The sequence below is a fragment of the Neltuma alba genome, unplaced genomic scaffold (assembly GCF_004799145.2).
Source record: "Neltuma alba isolate B1F8T4 unplaced genomic scaffold, ASM479914v2 tig00011452_pilon, whole genome shotgun sequence".
Lineage (NCBI taxonomy): Eukaryota > Viridiplantae > Streptophyta > Magnoliopsida > Fabales > Fabaceae > Neltuma > Neltuma alba.
In genome coordinates this window covers 42,368-63,644 of record NW_021636128.1, presented here as the reverse complement: position 1 = coordinate 63,644, position 21,277 = coordinate 42,368, and the positions used below count along the sequence as shown (strand labels likewise).

The 21,277-nt window shown below is 35.1% G+C and overlaps 1 pseudogene; it reads right to left on the bottom strand.

The window, feature by feature from the left end:
• Positions 1-6,886: 6,886 nt before the first annotated feature.
• LOC114713711 (ABC transporter F family member 4-like) lies at positions 6,887-20,974 on the bottom strand (annotated as a pseudogene).
• Between the last annotated feature and the right edge of the window lie 303 nt (positions 20,975-21,277).

Genomic DNA, 21,277 nt, shown 5'->3' with positions numbered 1-21,277 from the left:
GGTCCAACACCTTGTACTCTTACATGTGCCTATGACTTTGATTTATATCTCTATACATCTTTAAAGTCATACTGGTCTTATTTTATCTCTGCTCCCACATAGATGACCGACCAGGGACATTTAGGATAAGATCATGAGTTATCCAAGGATAGTCATCACAGTAAACATGCAAATAATATGATAACATAATTAAGAAATTCATAAATCAACAATGTTCATAACACAATGATTGGCCCCTAGGGCACAATTTCCAACACTTAAGCCTTACTGTTGACACATTACTATATGATTTGTGTGTTTCCACTCCCATTGGGAATAAAGTTTTGACTTTTAGTGTTTGCTTGAATTGCATTATCCAGTATGCCCATTGTTGCACTACGTTAGACCTTATATGCATGCCTTTCTATGATGTTGATTTTATCCTTGGCTTGAACTGGTTATCTTCACATAATATGCTCCTCAAATGCAAAAACAAAATGTTAATCCTTCCTACCCAAAAATCAATCCCTTGTACAGAAGTAAAGTTAGATTTGATCACAACATCCTAGGCGGATAAGTGTTTGAGACAGGGTTGCCAAGGCTACATGGTGTTCTTCTTGGTAAAAGTAGAAATTAAGGAAGAGATGACAGACATACTAGCAGTACGTGATTACCCTGAAGTTTTCCCAACAGGGATTAGTGGATTGCCACTAGAAAGAGAAGTGGAACTTGCTATTGACTTGGTACCAAGAATGAGTCAGATTTTGAAAGCTCCATGTCAGATGGCTCTAAATGAGATGGCAGAGCTGAAGAAGCAACTAGAGGAGCTACTAGAAAAAGGTTTCATACGACCTAGTGTATCTTTGTGGGGTATGCAGGTATTATTTGTGAAAAAGAAAGATGGTAGTCTAAGGCTATGTATTACTGGGAACTAAATAAAGTGATGATTAAAAATAAGTATTTATTACCTCGGATTGACGATTTATTACACCAATTGGCTGGAGCTACTGTATTTTCCAAGATAGACTTAACATCGGGTTATCATCAGCTGAGAATTAAGGCAGAAGACATTCTGAAAACTTCCTTTCAGACTCAATATGGACATTATAAATTCTTAGTGATGCCTTTTGAATTAACAAATGCACTTGCAATATATATGGGTTATATGAACAGAATCTTCGAGCCGTATCTGGATCAGTTTGTTGTAGTATTTATTGATGATATCTTGGTGTGCTCTAAGTCACCAGAAGAGCATGAGCAACATTTGTGGATCGTTTTGAGCACTCTAAGAGAAAAGCAGTTATATGCCAAATTGAGCAAGTATGAGTTTTGGCTAAATAAAGTTAGATTTTTAGGTCATGTAATTACCCAGGAAGGAGTAGCAGTAGACCTAAGCAAAGTAGAGCACTGTAAAAAAACAGGGTATTAGTAGCGGAATTTTATTTCGTCGCTAATCCCTCATAAATTCCGTCACTAAAATTGGCGATGAAATTTAGTGATGGAAAATTTTCGTCGCTAAATTAGTGAAGGATTAGTGATGGAATTTTATTCCGTCACTAACTTAGAGACAGATTAGTGACGGAATCTTATTCCCTCACTAAATTCTGTCACAAGTTTGTCGCAAATTTTGTTTTAAATGATTAGTGATGGAAATTAGTGACGAAAAAATTATGTCACTAATTTTCGTCACTAATTCGTCACTAACTCTCATTTTGTGATGTAAATTAGTGACAAAATTTTTCCGTCACTAATTTTCATCGCAATTTCGTCACTAATCCAGAACTTCATGACAGTCCAAACCAAAGCCATAAAATCTACAATAGAAGAAATGGAGAAGGATTTGTAATATTATACGCAGAAATTTTTGAATGGAAAGGCAGTACAAGACGTTGTGTACACATGCACACACAGACTATGACTACGGGGAGGGCTCTTGTTACCAAAACAGCATCAACGATGAAGGCACTCCATACTAGAATAGTAGTGATGGTGAAGGCTCTCCTTACCAAAACGACGACGATGGCGAATGATCTCTCTCAACGCAACAACATATTTTTCTAAGAGTGAGAGAGAGACACATAATTGCTGGAGCTATCAAATGTTTCTAGAGAGAGGAGGAAGAGCTTCAGTTTCACAGAGTTTTAAGGGGTAAAAATGTCTTTTCCTTTTCTAAATTAATTTCAGTTTGCTTCTTTGGTCTTGCAATGACATTTCAAAATATTTTGGGGCTGTTTGAAATAAATTGTTCATTGTAGTCCTTAATTGATATTTTCCCTTTAGTTTTATGCATTTATCATAGTGCTGTTATAATGTCATTTTAAAATACAGAAATTCGTCTTGCCTCCACCCTTTAATATAAAAACTAATTGAAAAGTTAAATTTAGTCTTAAATATAATATCTCAATTCACTTTGTTCTCCTATATTTATCATTATTTTCTTAAACTACTCCTATTGATTGAATTTTATATTAAGGGGGTTTGTATCAAAGGGAAATTTCAATGTAAATAATTTAAGAGGGTATTTAAGGAAATTAATACATATTTTTGACAAATAACTAATTAATTTATTTTCTTAATGTACCCAAACTAGTTAATTAAATGGGTCTTATATTAAAGACCAAAATAGTATTTCCCATAATTTAATTCTTACTTGGGCACTTAATATGATGATTAGCATTTAATTTATCAAACATGACGATTACCATTTGATTTACCAATACGTGATATGGTTTACAGTTTTCCACCAAATTCAACAAGGAGTATATAAATCAACAAAAATGACAAAAACTTGCCTATGTAATCTGCAGACAAAAAAACTTCAGCCGAAAAAATATCCGTGACCATATGTAATTTAAAATGGAAAGGAATATATAGAAAAGAATGGAGGGTATGAAAATTTATTCAGATGAAAAATCAAGACACAGTAATACACATATGAATATAATATAAGTATATAAACAACTACAGATAGTATGACTTTTGTCTTACATTTCATACAATACATCACCAATTGTCTCTAAATAGGGAGATCCCGTGGCAAGGGATGAATTTCGGGGAGCTCAATGCATCTTATTCTCAAGTGCAATATTTGTCATAAGTAATCAAATCACTTCTAATTTCATTATAATAAACCATCCGATACGGACGCCAATAATGTTTTCATTGTGAATCAACCTTGGCATGCCAAACACCAGAGAGACAATGACCTAAGACTTTTTGAATTAGATCGTAATTTGAGTGTGAAGATGTTTTTCTATAAGCACAAAGATCATGAATGATATGTGATAGTCTTCCAAACATGTCTTCAATAGTTTCATTCTCTTTTATTTTGGAGTGTTTATGTTCATAAACAAGCATTTCCATCTTTCAGATGCACTTAACTCTCTCCTTCATGGACGATTAATTTATCCCACACTTCTTTTGCTGAGTAGCACAGAGAAAGTGTTATATATTCTTCTAGCTTTATTGCACATAATATCTTCTTCGTTCCACTCAGATTTATCCTTCTCTATTGGGAAGCCATTAAGAGTGAGTTTTTCAAGACTGTGAGAACCATTGACAATCACTTGCCAAAGTCGATAATTAGTTTATTTGAGAAATACTTTCATTCTTTACTTCCAATAAGTGTAATTGGTTCCGTTAAATAATATAATGGTGGTCGAGTTAACAGAGTGAGCTTCGACATGGTACGGATCTGTATCGGTAAACATTTTCTGGCAAAAAGGAAACGAAACATTGTAATACATGAGTAATAAAGAAAGGTAATGAACAACAATAACAGGTATTATCGAGTTAACTATACAGATCGCATGACGTTATCTTGTTCCATCAATAACTAAATATTTGAATAACTATTTAAACAAAAGATGATGTTCAATAAATTCATTAATAAACAAGGTAATAAACATTTTGAGAAATTTGACTTTGATCTAAAGCAGTGAACAGATTAAGGGGCTTGCCTGCTTCCTATCATTATTGTGTTCATGTCTTCAAATATAAAATAAAATGCGCAACATGGGTAAAATAATGTCTAGGATTTTCTTAGCTAACGAGCATAATTATAAATTCATTTTTGTCAAAAAAACATATTAATATGAAATTCAGTAGTAATAAAAAAATTATAAATAATTTTATTCAATTGATGAACGACTCTATTTTCCAGAAGCTTACTCAAACATAAAGAAATTTTTTTAAAAATAAAATAAAATAAAAAGTGATCATGTCTATATATCCGCTATATTTATAAAGAGAAGTTCAATTCTCACGTTGGCTTTGACAAATAATACTAATAATAATAATCAGTGAGTGAAACTTGGTTGTTACTGGTCCCATTTTCTTACAGACAATAAGGCCCAAGAGCCAAGCGTCTCTCCTACCATTGTCAGTGCCTTCCGTTGTTATTACAGTACAGACAATAATTCTTTTCGGTGATGTGCTCCCACGCTACTAGAAAAATTTTAATTTTGAAACACTCCAAGACCAATTTATAATTATGCAGGTGTAATGAATCCAAATATATAATTCATATGGTCCACATCATTCAAATAAAATAAGAACATTTTTATTATACTTATACACCTAAAATTTAACGATGGAACAAGCAGGAAGAGATATTCAAGATAGGCCACCCCACATGCAAACGTAATAATTACTAATGTTTTAAAAGCTGGACAGGACATCGAATTGGAAAGATAAGAAAGTCATGGTTCGTTTGGTCCGATTGGTTGAATCAGCTGTTGGACCGATAACATAATAATTAAATAAAAATAATATTATATAATTATATGAGAATTTTTTGGCCTAAAAAATCAAAATAATATGTTATCAAGTAATTTATAAATAAAGTTAAATAGCTTAATTTCATAATAAATCAACAAATTTATATGTCTAAAAACGGATGTTTAATTTTATATTAATTATTTTAGATAAATATAAAAATAAAATATAAACGTGTAAATATATAAAATTAAACATAGGAAGAATAAGATAACTCAAATAAACTGAAATCAGATAAAAAATATAAATAAACATTTTAAAAAGATGCTGTCACCGTTGGTCGTTCCAATTATTTCTCACTCCACAGGGGTTAAATATTTCAATACCTCAGTGAATATGTGTGACTTTGTTGACTGGTGATAAATTTATTTACATTGAAACTAGTAAATGAGTCGTAGATTCACAGTGACATAATGGAGAAGAAAGGGAGTGATTATTGTCTTTTAGGCTGTTCATTTCATTTTCTTCCCATCTCTACGTTCTTTCATTTCGAGCTTCTTCCTTCTTCGTCCAAGCCCCAGCATATTCGAGGGTCATGGAGAGCAATTGGTTCAGGTTTCAACTTTTGTTTTTAGATTTCATTGACATTTTTTCATTATTTTTGCTAGAAAATATCATAAAAATATGCATTAAGGCTGTTTTTTTTTTTCACTGGTTCTTCCTTCTCCCCTCCCTTCTTTTTTCTTCTTATCCTTCAATTTCATATAACTAGACTCTCATCACATGACCTATCCGGCTTTTTAAAATCGGCACCAGTTTCCGGTTTGATAGTGGTTTCCGACTCAAAAGCCGTCTCTCATCGGCTTAAGACGACTCAACCTCTAAAGCGGTTTTCGACCCAAAAATGAGCTATTTAGAACTCATGTCGACTATCTAACCGGTGTGGTTGTCCGATTTGGTCTGGGTTCAAAACTATTGGTAATCACACTTAATTGTATAATTAGGATAGACCAAAAGAGAGGGTTAGGTGCAAGACCAAAATCTGGCATCTAAGGCTCTGTTTGGTTGGAGGGTTATAGAGGGGAGGAGAGGAGAGGGGAGAGAAGGGGATGAGATAAGTGGTGTTTGGTTGGGAAAAATAGAGGGGAGGGGAGGAAAGAAATATGTCTTTTAGTGCTCCCAGCCTTTCTTTCTGCTCCGTTCCAAATTTGGGGTATTTTGGAGGGGAGAGAAATATTATGTCCAATATTGACTAAACTACCCATACTATCTTTTCAATATTCCAAGCTTGCCCCTCTTATTAGAAAACCTTTTCTCCCTTCTTTCTCTTTTCAGCCAGTATTATTATACTGTAAGGGAGGTTACCGACTTGCAGCTTAGCTGTTTGAAAAGTCAAAGTCTTTGTCATCGTCAGTATGCTTGCATACTTAATTTTTATATATAGGCTTCACAAGTTGTATGATTGCTTTCTATTAAATTCCAAGTTCCCACTTTGTTGTGTTCATATAATAGTATAGCCTGGCTTATATTTTGCATAAATTGAAAACAAATAAGAAGAAAATACTCAAATTGAGAATAATTTTAATCATTTTTTGAGAGTGAAACTAATAAAAATAGCATGTATTGAGCAATTGAATTACTTTTCATATACACCGATTGATATATATACATATCACAATGTGTGTGTATTATAATCTCAGATGGGCTGCAAACATGCATATATATTAATCTTAGATAAGCTGCACACACACATGTATATTAATACATAGATATCATAACGTGTATGCATTATAATTATATAATATATACATGTCATACACATTAATACACATGCGTGTGTATTATAATTATAAAATTAATAGGATAGAATGTTAAACTTTTTATCATATTTCCTAATTTTTTTTAGTTTTATAATTTTTTATCACATGTAAGTGAGGTAATTGGTTTTTTTTGAAATTGATAAATTAAGAAATAATAATTTTGATATAAATATTGTAATAAAAGAATAACGTAGTCTAAATATATAGATAAGGACATATTTGTCAATTTACAATTACCTCTCCTCTCCTCCCTCTATGAACCAAATAAGAAATCTTCCCTTCCTTCCCCTCTCCTCCAACCAAACAAAACCCATGACCTCCTTTCCCCTCCTTTCCCTTTCTTTTAATTAACCTCCCCTCCCATCCCTGTGTTAAACCAAACAAGGCCTAAGGGATTCTAGGTAATTTTTATTGTCCAAATACAGAACCAAGTGTAAACCAAGATAATCGTCAACTTCAGCTTTGATGTCTCTCAACAACTCATCCTCGTAATCCTCAAGACTCCCATCAAAGGTTTTGATGGTACCATCTTCAACTACCCATATTTGACTCCTCTCTTCATCATCGCATACACGTGATCTCAATCTAGAATCATGACTAACAAGAACAACTCCACTAGTGAATTCATCCAATGCATCAGCTAACGCATCAATACTTTGCATATCTAGATGATTAGTGGGTTCATCCAAAAGCCAAAATATGGGGCTTTGACATGGATATAGAGGTGAATACTACTTGAGCTTTCTGCACTCCTATTAGTTTGACAATAGGGGTAAGATGATTATGGCTCGGCAATCCAAACTTACCAAGTTTTGCTTGAATAGCCTCTTGCTTACTAAGTCCTTCCTGATCTGGATGGAGACGAAGAAGATACTGCACAAATGTTCATCCATTGTTAGAAGGTCCACAAAGTACGGGGAATATCTTCCAATCCTCAATTTTTGACTTCTTCGAACTTCACCTTCAGTTGGAGACAAGTCACAAGCAAAAAGATTCAACAGCGTCGATTTCCCAGCTCCATTAAGCCCAACAATGGCTACACGAGTCCCATATCAATGCCAATATCAATATCTGAGAGTCTGAAATACGGTCGATTTGGATAGCTGAACCTCACTTCAATAAGTTGCAGCAAAGGAGGTGTTAGTTCAGTAGGTGCAGGGAACTGAAACTCAACATTGTAATCCCTCCACTTTTGTGGAACATCTATAGGGGCTTCATCCTCATCAACTTTGCCCTTGCCCTTGCCCTTGCCCTTGCTTTTGGTTGCTTCCTTAGCAGCTGCAACCTTAGCTCGATCCTTCACCTTTTCTTATTGAACCCAATTTCTACCTCTTTTAGCTGCTTTCATCTGCTTATCATAAATCTCAAACTTCTTATTCATCTCTTTGTGACGCTACTCATAACCACTTTCAAAATCATCAAAATTTCCACGATAGATATGAAGTTTCAAATCATGTAGATGAATAATCTCATTGCAAACTGTATTTAAGAAATCCCTATCATATGAGACGACTGCCAAAGTCTTCTTCCAACGGCACAAGTATTCCTCAAACCAGAGAATAGCTCTCAGGTCAAGATGATTTGTCAGTTCATCAAGCAATAATAGAGTTGGCTGAATAAAAAGTGCTCTATCAGTACTACAAAATGGTCCATTTTCGTCGCCTATTTTCATCTAAAATTAAAAACAGATAAAAATACAGCCTCATATTCGTCTGGTCATTATTGACTAGATGAATATGGGCCCTGTTTTAGGGTCCATATTCTTCTCCTGTACTTTGTTATTTTCACTCCCGCCTCCTGCTCCCTCCTCCATTTTCTCTCCCTCTCCCTTCGGCTCCCAAGTCCTCTAACCTTCGGCCTCCCAAAGTATCCCCCCCTTCTACCCCCTCCCCCACCGTAATCCCCCCCTCGCATCGTGGTCCCCCTACCCCAAAACCCCAACGTGGTCCCCTTACCCCCCGTAACTCCATCCCCCGGTCATGGCCCCCCTAACCCCACCATGATCCCCCCAGTTCCCCACCCCCAACCCCACCGTGGTCCCCCCAGTCCCCCCATCCCGTGGTTCCCCACCCCCTAACCATGGCCCCCCTGTTTCCCTACCTCCCTGCCCTCGTAACCTGTGACACCTCATGTTTAAATCAATTAACTTTCCTTGCGGAAGCATTTGGAATCACTTTTGAAGGCTACAATTGATGAAAAATCAAGTTCGAAAATTTTCATTTACAGGTTACTATTCATTGTCACCTTAAAATGTGACAAACTTCAAAAATTCATAACTAATTATAGAAAAATTGAAATTGAGTGATTCCAAGTTCTACAGAAAGCTCTTTGGATAAAATTTTGAGGAAAAATAGTTTCTGAACTGATTGCCTTGAAATTCGAGCTCAATTTCCTTTGAAAAAGTTACTGTTCATTTGGTCATTTTCGGATTTTACTGTATTTTTGCCTAACTTTGGAAAGGCATAACTTTCTGCTCGGTTATCAGAATCGGGCAAACTACCCCTCATTTTAAATAGAAACATCAGATCTCTTTGCTTGCCAAATCTTATGACCTAACTCACTCGTTTGATAGGTCAAACTGAGCTACAAATTCACTGCTCCAGGACTTACGTTTTATCCCTTAACATCTCTTTAATTCTTTTTATTTCTTTGGCATACATAACATGGCCTTACTCTTTCCCGTTCATGCTCATACACTTTCATTTATGCCATAAATATTATAATTAAATACATGGTATCATTGGCATCCATAACATAGTTCACAAAATAGTAGAATTATACATATATCAACAGTCTCATCCATTAACAAGAATAATTCTCCGCTTACTTCTCCTTGCTTCTCATGCCATCATTGCCCATCATTGCCCATCATTGATTGACCTAAATGGTTGGTTAGGGAGGGGTGAGATTCGGGAGAATCTCAGTAGCAAACACTACCCATAAGCATGCAAGACATAATGCACATGCATGACATGTTTATAACATTAACACATGAATGCCATGGAAAGTAAGCTAAAGCATTTCATGCTTCCATAACATATTGCCAAGGTAAAACATAACATAAACTTGCAAACATAACTTTGCAAACATTTCATCATAGCTTAGTCACATCATGGCAACACAATCACATCATGCAAGCATACATATCAAGCACACAGTATAGGTAAGTTCACTACCTTGTAACATGGCTTTCCCCTTGCTTTTCCTTTGGTTTCCTTGTCTTTCCAACCATGTGGACATTCCGTCAACATCACCAAACATCCTCTTGGATGTTCCAAAGATCCTAAACATAGTCACATTGATCATACAAACCATTAGGACCACTAGATTACATAAAGTTCAAGACTAGCTTTCTTGAACCTCAACCCTTTCTCTTAGTCTTAGGGTTTTCTTTCCAACTTTTCTAACATAAATCTTATCATTTCCCATCCTTAAGATCCATTTCTTGTCAATTAGGACCACTTTAGATGGCCTTAGATTCAAGAATACCAAATCTGGAAATTTTGCTTCGCGGGTACTATTCACGCAGAATTTCCAGAATTTTTGCTCAACTTTGAAAATTCATAATTAATTCTAGAAAACTCCAAATTGAGTTCTTCCAAGTCTCACTGAAAGATCCTTAAGTTAAATTTAAATGAAAAATAGTTTCAGGAACCAGTTCTACGCCGAACAGTACCGGAACTGTACGGAACTCAAAACTCTTCCAAAAGTTCAACACTGTTTCCAGATTTCAAACCCTAACTTTGAAAAATCACCATAAATCGTACACATATCCAAATGAAGTGTTCTACCTATGGATTTAAATCTCACAGAGTGTACTTTAAGCATGCAAAATTTCAGAATCAGATACGCACAGTAACTAATCCGAAATAGGCATAAAATCAGGTGCTATAACCACCACATACCGTGTTTTAGAGTTTGATCTGGCTTGGAACCACTTGGCCTTTCTTTCTCCCTCTTCTTTCTCTCTCTAGAAACCATTTTGCAAGAGCTTCCCCATGGATTCCTTATGCTTTGACGAAATGGTAGGGAGGGGAGGGGGTATTTATAGAAAAACAGACCGAATCTGGACCGTTGATCTTAAAAATACGTGGCTCGATCTGGACCGTCCATTTTCTCTTTTGATCTTACGGTGACAAGTGTCCTATGACATCATGCTTACCTCATCATGATGACATCATGCTTACATCATCAAGCCACATGTCTTTATCCGACCGCACACGTGCCTTGCATCCGACCGTACACGTGTCTTCCATCTAGCCGTACACGTAATATTTTCTTTTTCTCATCTAACCGTACACTTGTCACTTTTATGTCCTTTCATCATTTATGGCATTAAAATAGGGAGAAAATAAATGGAAATTCGTGCAAAAATATCTCCTTAATTATTTCTCCACCTATCAAGCCAATCTTGCACCATATCAGATACTTTTCGGGTCCTGACTTACCCTGTACCACCAGGACATGTTCTGACACTATTTTCTCATCTTAATTAAGTACATATATGGTGCCACCTTAGAGGAGCATAGATGAAAATAATTAGCTCTACTGACAGGCTACTTAACCTTACTGAGTCATGCAGTAGAGATTTCGCTATAATGGGTAGACAAAAGATTGTCTAAAATATTTCCATACTGCGTTCTGATTTTTATGCTGTCCATAAATATCTTCTGGTGACTCAGCATGATGACTCGTAGGTGTCATGATTACGCTTGATGACTCAGCATGATGACTCGTCGGTGTCATGATTACGCTTGATGACTCAGCATGATGACTCGTCGGTGTCATGATTACGCTTGATGACTCAGCATGCTGACTCAGCATCGTCATGATGGCTTTTAGATATTTTCTTTGGTTTTGTCTCCTATTTAGGGGACAAAATTATTTAATATTTGATTGGAGCATTTTATTCAGTCCAGAGCTCCAAAAATTCATCCAAAAATATCATAAAATTCCTCCTATTCTAGAGAAAATCTGTGAATTTTCTCAGGTCATAACTCAACCTATAGCCCCACTTAAAAATCATTCTTTAAAATGCTTTTTTGGGCACAACTGGCTTTTAAGTATTCTTAAAGCCATTTTGCTTGTCTTCTAGGGATGAGACTAATTTTATAATTTTCTACAGTCTCTTAGATCATACATCCCTATTTTACCATAATTTTCTGAGGTTTCCTTATGACTCAAACAATTAAATCTACCTCTACATCTTAGATTGAGCCATAAACTTCTAAATTCCTTTTAAGTTACCTCAGGGGTATTTTCATCATCTCTCTTCATAAAAGAGTCTTAGAATATTATTTCCCATTTTCTGGGATTTTCTTAGAATTTTCTAAGTACTTTCCATTTTTACCCCTGATGGCCGTAACTTTCTGAATTTACGGTTTTACCCCTGCTTAGGCTCAACCTCATAAAACAATCTCTTTGAGGCTTCTAACTTAACCTTTGGTCTGTATCTAGCCTCTTTTCTCTTTCTGGGCCTTTGAGACTTTACTGGAGCCTCTAACTTTGATTACCCTTTAGCCCCTTAAAACATTCACTTTGCAGTTTAGTCCCTAAAACTGCTTTAACTTTCTTTCTCATCTTTAAGACCTCTACTAAAAAGGGGTCTGGTAGCCTATCTCATTTAGGCTATTTCTGATAGTTCTAGGTCCAAAAATCAGGATGTTACATAACCCCCCTTCCCTACACCTCCCCCCAACTATGGTCCCCCCCGGGTGTCTCCCCACCCCCTAACACCCAAAAAAAAAAAAAATTCCCCTATCCTCTTTTTTCAATTGAAGGTACTCCTCTCTTTCATTTTAATTTTTTTCCTCTCTCTTTTCTTCTTTTTCACTCACATTTTGCTTGTTTGTGTGTTTGCAGCTCAACGTGGGTAATTTACAGCTCTCCCTCATTTTTAATTCTTCACTTCATAGGTAAGTTATGTTAGATATCTTTTCAAGGATTAATTGATTGTGCATATTGTTTATGTTGCTATTTGATGAACCTGTTGGAATTAGGGGGCATGTAATTGTATTGTAATTTAGATTTTTGATAAAATATAGATGTATAACCAATAATAGAATGGAATTGAGTTTTTGATTTTATATTATTTACACTTTTTTTAATTATATCAATGAATTATGCAGAATGAATGGTTTTAAATATTTTGTTATAGTAGTTATGGTGTTTGACTCACATTTTCTTTTTGTTTCACTCTTTTTTTTTTTGGTGTTTCCAGCTCACCTGTACTGTGGGTAGTCTGCAGTTCTTTTCATTTTGCATTCTTCACTTCATAGGTAAGTATGATATCTTTTTAAATATTAATTGATTATATATAATGCTTATTGTTGTTTGATGAACCTGTTGGAATTAGGAGTCTAGCTTGTGATTGTATTGTAATTTAGATTTTTGAATAACCTATGGGTAATACAGATGTATAATCAATAGAGTGGAATTGATGACTTTTTGATTTTATATGATTTGGTTTTTTGTTTTCATTAATTATATCTATGAATTATGAAGAAGTAGTGGTTTTAAATATTTTGTTGTAGTAGTTATGGTGTTTGATGAAATGGCTATCTCTCTGAATTACATGAAATTAAAGTATTGTTGATTTCGGTCTTAAATTAAATTTAAATTTTTTTACAATTACTTATATATTAACAGAATGGATTGTAGTTGAATGAGTGCTTTGAGAACATCTAAGGGGTATGAGGACACTGTAGAAGAATTTATTGAATTTACTAAAAGGAATGCTTATGACAAAAGAGGAAAGTATTTTTGCCCCTATGTTAATTGTTTAAATGGGAGACGATTGACTATTGATGGTTTAAGGAATCACTTATTTTGTGAGGGGATAAATCTTCTTGCGCCTGTGTTAATTGTTTAAATAGGAGGCGATTGACTATTGATGGTTTAAGGGATCACTTATTTTGTGAGGGGATAAATCTTCGATATACAAGATGGATATGGCATGACGAAAAAGGAACAATGCCATTGGTTGAAGAAGAGGAAGTAGTGGGTGGATTCAGTGATAGAATGCATGATATGATTCATGATGTTGGGCTGGGGTTCTCCGCACAATTGCATATAAATGATAGCTTGCAAAGTGATGCAGAAATAGAATTACTTTAATTGTTGGGTGATATGCTTCTGGCTGATAATGTTCTTCCAAATAGTATCCATGAGGCTAAGAAAATCTTGTCTCAGATGGGAATGGGCTATGAAAAAATACACGCTTATCCTAATGATTGCATATTATACAGGGAAGAGTATGTTGATCTTAGTGAGTGTCCAAAATGTGGATCTTCATGATATAAAGTGAAAAAGCACAAAGATAGTGATGGTGATGCTAATAAGACAACTAAAGGGCAACCTTTGAAGGTATTATGGTATCTTCCGATAATACCACGATTCAAAGGGTTGTTTGCTAATGCAACAGAGGCAAAAAAGATGACATGGCATGTTAATGGGAAAATATCAGATGGAAAATATCTTAGGCATCTTGCTTATTCTCCTCAATGGAAGAAAATAGATGAAATATATCTAGAATTTGGTAGTGAGCCAAGAAATCTTCGTCTTGGGCTTTGTACAGATGGAATTAATCCTTACGGTACTCTCGACAGCACACATAGTGCATGGCCAGTTTTGCTTGTGATTTACAACTTACCTCCCTGGTTATGCATGAAGCGCAAGTATATGATGTTGTCTATGATGATATCGGGACCAAAACAGCCGGGGAACGATATCGACGCCTACTTGGCACCTCTGATTAAAGATTTGAAGAAATTATGGGAGGAAGGCGTAGATGTGTTTGATGCACATAAACAAGAGTCCTTTAAGCTGCATGCAATTATCTTCACGGCAATAAATGACTTTCTTGCCTATGGAAACTTGTCAGGATACAGTGTAAAGAGACATAAAGCATGTCCTATATGTGAAGCGGACACACACTACCACCAACTTAAGCATGGAAGGAAAACAGTTTATCTTGGTCATAGGAGGTTTTTTGATTGATTCCACCCATACTGTAGATTGAAAAAGGTTTTTAATGGTTCACCAGAACATGGATTGGCTCTGAAGCCATTAACTGGAGAGGAAGTTTATAGTAAAGTGGAAAGAATTGATGTCATGTTTGGTAAGACTAAAAAGATTGTAGGTGAGAAGAACATTTGGAAAAAAAGGTCCATATTCTTTGATCTTCCATATTGGTGTAATCTTGATGTTAGACATAGTCTTGATATGATGCATGTGGAGAAAAACATTTGTGATAGCCTTATTTGTACTCTTTTGCACATAATAGGAAAAACTAAGGATGGAATCAATGCGAGACTAGACTTGGCTGAAATGGGAATAAGATAACGGTTACATCCGCAACTAAAAGAGGGTGGTAAGAGGGTTTATTTGGAGCCAGCTGTACACACATTGTCGAAAGCAGAGAAAACTAGCTTGTGCCGATGTTTGCATAACATTAAGGTGCCACAGGGTTATTCTTCTAATATGAAAAAGCTTGTCTCGATGGATGATTTAAAGTTAGTTGGGATGAAATCTTATGATTACCATGTATTGATGCAATAACTATTACCAGTGGCTATTCGAGGTATTATGAAAGATGATGTAAGAAACACAATAACTAAACTGTGTTTTTTTTTCAATGCTATCTGCAGAAAAGTTATTGACACTGAAAAGTTAGATGAATCAGAAAAAGAGGGGTTTGTTATTTTGTGTCAACTAGAAATGTATTTTCCTCCAGTATTTTTTGATATTATGGTACATTTGATAGTGTATTTAGTGAGAGAGGTATGGCTCTGCGGCCCTGTATATTTAAGATGGATGTATCCATTTGAGAGATTCATGAAAGTCTTAAAGGGTAATTCTAAGAATCCTTATCGGCTTGAGGCATCAATTTTTGAAAGATATGTAGCTAAAGAGGCCATAGACTTTTGTAAAGGATATCTATCTGGAGTGGAAGCACAAGCTCGACATGATGATGGGATAGGTAAGGGAACTCGAGGGCTTAAAGTGAAGAGCATTGTTCATGAAGAACTGTTCCAAGCGCACTTATACATTTTAAATAATATGAAAGAAGTTCAACCATATTTAGATAACCATAAGTAGATTTTAAAGGACAAGTATCCAAAGAAAAATGATAGACAGATAGCTAATGAGCATAACAAGACATTTATTGTGTGGTTCAAGGAACAGGTTTGGAAAGAGACAAATGTTTCTGACACAATAAAATGGTTAGCTTGGGGGCCTCGATTTGATGTCACCACTTGGAGTAGATATGATATAAATGGGTATTCCTTCTAGACAAAAGCTCAAGATGAGAAAAGTATTGTGTAGAACAGTAGGGTAATGGCAGTTGTTGAAGCAATGCATTTCTCTAGTACCAAAGATAAAAGCCCTAAATTGGCATCCATGGCCTATTATGGTGTTATTGAGGAGATATGGGATGTAAGTTACACTAATTTCAAAGTTTGATCCTCAAGTGTAAGTGGGTCAACAATAATGGTGTTCAAATAGATCAAAAATTTGGATTTACATTAATTGATCTTCATAGGGTTGGTTATACAGATAAACTATTTATTTTAGCAAGTCAAGCAAAACAAGTGTTTTATGTCACCGATCCTGCAAATACCAAATTGTCAATTGTGCTTCAAGGTAAAAAAAACAAAAGGACGATGATCCAACTTTTAACATTGATGAGACATCACCTTTCACTACAAATCTACCTCCATCAAATGAACTAGAATTGGTAGATGATGACGAATATGTTGTTAGGACTGATCACTGTGAAGGAATATAGGAAAATGCATAATGTAAGACCCTAACAGAAAAGTTATGCACTATAATAGAATTTTGTTTTTCTTATTTGTTAATTTTTTATTGATTTCATTATAGTTGACTCGCCTGTTTCACTCTGGTTTGCTAACAGGACATGGAGGATGATGATAGAAACATGGACGATTTTGGTGAAGATCAAGTGAACGATAAACCTATTAGAAAAAAGGGTAGAGGCACCACAAGAATGCCAAAGCTAGCAGTACGTCACGGGAAAACTCTAAGGAAGCATGTAGATTTTGATGATAATATAAATCCAGTTGGTCCAGAAGCAGATAGGTTCATAAGCTACGTAGGCATTCTAGGTCGAAACAGAGTGAGCATTCTGTATTCTAATTGGAAAGAAGTACCAAATAAAACGAAGAATGCGATTTGGCAAGATATGTTGGTATATAACTTCATAAACTTCTTGTACTTTTTAATAATATTTCTTACTATTAAATATTCTAATTTCATTTATTACACATGAACCTCACAGCAAACCTATGATATCCCTCCCACAGAGGAGATGAGAAAACGGTGGCTAGACCAAGTACGTGAATGATGGAAAGATTTTAAGACAATTCTCACTTGTACTTGCATTCAAGGGCCTAAAAAGGATGAAAACCCATGTGATTTTTACTTATTTCTTGAAGAAGACACTTAGAGAAAATTTGTTGCGTCACATTTAGATCCTGAATTTCAGGTAAACTTCTACTTAGTGAATATGACCATATAAACTAGTTTTATTTCATTGAACTAACTTCATTTTTGTTTGTTTTCTATAGAAATTAAGTGTTAAAAATAAAGAAAAACAATCTAAAAATCTGTACCAGCATTACATGTCTCGTGGCGGTTACAGAAAGGCACAACAAGAGATTATGGAAACTCATTTGCGAAAAATGCAAGAAGCTGCAAAGTTAGACCCCAGCATTATTGTTCAAGCCCCCTCTCCTCCTTCTCGACATAGAACAGGGAAGCATGTAAGGATGAAGAAGGGTGAATATATCAATCAGACTGTTGCTAGCATTGCTAAAAAAATTGTAAATACTTGAATTAAAACAACCTAAATTAAATTAGTGTTCACATTCTGTTGACTTATCATTTATTGCTTGTACGTTATAGGATGCACTTGAGGAGTAGAGCAGTCAAGGTTCTTTTACTCCAAGTGGAAAGATAGATATCCTAACAGCTGCAACTGGGAAGTTAGACCATCCTGGTCGAGTGAGAGGGTCATCAAAGATAGTTGGTTTAACCCAATTTTTTGGTTTTGGTTCACAAAGCTCTACAGGCAGAAGTGTCCCAAGTGTTGACTTGATAGACAAAATTCGAGCAGAAGTTCATCAAGAGATTATGACAAGTGATAAGGTTCGTCAATTCTTCAAAAATGAGTTTACATCCAACATTTGGGAGGAGATGCAGTCCTTAGTCTCAAGCATGCAAATTGGGCAATTTCAACCACAAAAACGTACACCTTAGGTATATAATTAAGCACAACATAATTAATTTGTTTTGAATTTTGTCAACATTGTTTCCATTTAATTCCATTCTTTTATTTGTATCATGGACTCTCAGAATTCTCCAGCATATGGCAGCACAAAAGGGAGTTTCAATCCACAAGTGCCGTCAGCTCCGTTATACCCTAGTCCCACACCAAATGATGGAGAACCTTGTGTTCTCTATTTAGATAACCCAAGTATGCATGTTGTTACCAATGCCATTAAATACACAAAAGGGTCTAAAATTCATAATCAAAAAATTCCAGCGGACTCGGTTAAAGTGACGGTTACGGCTGTTCGAGAGGAGGAGGTAGATGTAGACTTGCCATTTTCCAGTGACGAGGTTGGCAAGCTAAGCGAAGCAAAAGGGCATTTTATTTTATGGCCTAAAAGACTAAATGACGTCATATCTCCAATGGTACAAAACACAAGTATTTTCTAATTTCTCTTTCATATACTATTTATGTTACTTATTTTTATTCTATTTTTCTATTTAGGATGTTGAATATGCTACTAAATTTCCCTATTTGGCACAACTGTATGACATTTATGAATCAGTTAACAAAGTCAATTTACAAATGCCTAATAGGATTGTGGGAGAGCAAATCACATATCATTTTGGATTGGACAAAAAGGATCTCAAGGACTTTCTATCCCTGGATCAGCTAGACATTGCACGGATTCAACTAGCAATAATGTGATTTTATTTTATCATTTATCTTTTCTAATTGCTCATTTTTACTTATATATATGAATTAATTTTTGTTTAGTATCAAATTTGATAGCTACTTTCATAACTTGTGCTCTTTTACGGGAAAGGGACATTTGTATGGATTCATGTGTCCAACCGCTTTGCAACCTGTGAAGAACAGCATTGATAAGCAGATGAGATACGTGGATAATACCATGTCAAACCCTCACTTACCTTGTTATTTTGCTCCAATTATCGAAAAGGAAGTAGCTTATATTTATATTTGAATATTTATATATATATATTTAATTTTCAAAGAATCTTTACTGGTTTTCCTTCTTTTTATATTTTAGTCAACATTGGTTGTTGTGCATTCCTTGTCCCAAAGATAATTTTATTTACTAGTTTGATTCATTAGGTCGTCCATCAAGTAGGGAAATGAAACATGTCTTCGACACATAAGTTTTGTTGTCATATATTTAGTTTTCCTACTTCATTAAGTTGTTCTAATCTTTGCTCATTTCTATTTGGTCATAGGTCTTTCAAAACATATTGTATGAGGGGAGGGAAATGCGAGGGAAAAAAATGACAAGATTGTTTGGCACAAACCAAAAGTAAGAACATTTTCAATTCTTTAATGCCATCAACTATATATATACATATTCATATTCACTTTGATTTTACAGTGTCATCGACAACCAGGAAGTGCAGAGTACGGATATTATATTATCCGTTTCATATATGAAATTATTGAGTCTGAATGTATTCTAAATTTTGAGATGGTAATAATTCATTTAATTATGATTATTTGCTTTTTTCTATTGAATTGTTTTTCTTTAATTCTCTTATTTTGATAAATTCAATCTTCTTATTTATAACTTACAGATCTTTGATGATGACAACTATTATAATGATAAAGAGATTGATGCTATTCGAGATCGTTTTTGGCAGGACAATTTCTTCAAGAGTTTTACTCTCAAAATGATACATGAGGTTGGCTTGAATGGTACTGAAGTGCCTAGGATTATTTTGATTGTTAAAACATATTAGAATGTTATTAGGATTGTGTATATATTCTTTTTCCATGGAATGGATCTAAATTTGGTGTTGTGTATTGATGTTATTAGGATTGTGGATTATGGAATGGATCTCAATTTGTTGAATTATTATGTATTGATATTATTAGGATTGTGGATTATGGAATGGATCTGAATCTGTTGAATTGGCTGTACTTTACTTTTTGCAAATCTTTCAGGGTTTTCTGTAAAAAAAATTCAGGCAATTTCACATTTGTGAGGAAATTTTTTTTTATGGAACATATTCGTCTGTTCAATCAGAACAGACGAATAAGACAATCATATTTCTGCTCATTAGGAACAGACGAATATGAAGCATCATATTCGTCTGTTCCTAATGAGTAGACGAATATTCGTCTGTTTTGATTGAACAGATGAATATGATGTGTCATATTCGTCTGTTACCAACAGACGAATATACAACATTTATCTACGTCTGCTTCTTCTACGTCCCCCTCAAAATAGACAGAAAAAAACCTCCAGAACAAACGAAAATGACCTTTTTTTTTAGTAGTGTATCTAAAGAAATTCTCATCCTCCAACCCCTGCTAAATGATTTTGTAGGACAGCTCTATATATCCTTTGTAAAACCTAATCCTGCTAGAATCTTTGATGCTTGAGCTTCAGCTGCATCAGATCCCATCAGTTGTAACTTCTCATACAGCTCAGCAAGCTTCTCTCCTCTTCATAACTATCATCCTTGTCTATGCTTTCTTCAACAGAATTTGCATTTTGAAGAAGAAACACTTCTTGTCGGGTTTTAATAAGTACTTTATTTGCTGAAACAACAGCTTCAAGTGCTCTTTTATCATCACCAACTCCCTCCTGTTCAACCAGAAGCACATCAATATTCTTCAAAACTGGTATCTTCCTCTAGGCAAGGAGCTTCAGCAGTGTGGACTTACCCTTTCCATTAGGCCCAACCAAACCATACCTCTTCCCATAAGATATCTTCACTGATGCATTCTTAAGGAGTTCTTTACCACAAGCTGACACAAAAAAGTTTTCTATTGTCACATCTTTCACATTGGCATCAGCATCATTTTCTCTATCAAGTACTGAAGTCCAGCTTCCAATGACCACAGTAAAAGCATCACAGTCATCCTTAAGTGCTTCTTGCTTAGCCAACTCTGCAGCATAGGCAGCAAGAAGATCCTTCTTTTCCCGTTTTTTCAACTCTTTGTCAGCGATAGACACCTCAAGAGGTTTTAAATCAGGCCTTTGCTGTTGAGTGGACCGCTAAGGCACATTATCTTGTTCTTGCTCCTCTTTCATGATATCTTCATCTTCATCATCAGAGGGAGGAAGATCAAGACCATTAGTGTATGCAGAAACTTTTGGAGCAGATTTTGCCTTGGGCTTACTAGATGATGATGCCTTTTTGGGTTTGTTAGGTACCGGTTAGGGGAAAACAGAGGATTTAGAAGGAGAGGAAAAGAAAGGAAGAGGAACTAGAACCAGAATTTGAAGTTCTAGGGGAAGAGATAGGAAAAGAGTGTTTACTGAATTATACTTCATTCATAACCGTAGCTTTTCTTACATACTAGGCTTTTATACTAAGCCTCACAACTGATCAATAACTAACAGATAAGTCCTAATGACTGAATAGTAATAAAAGACATAAAAGAAATAACTACATATAACTACCGCTTAAAACATAGAAAATAACTAGTCATAAAACTACCCCTTCTT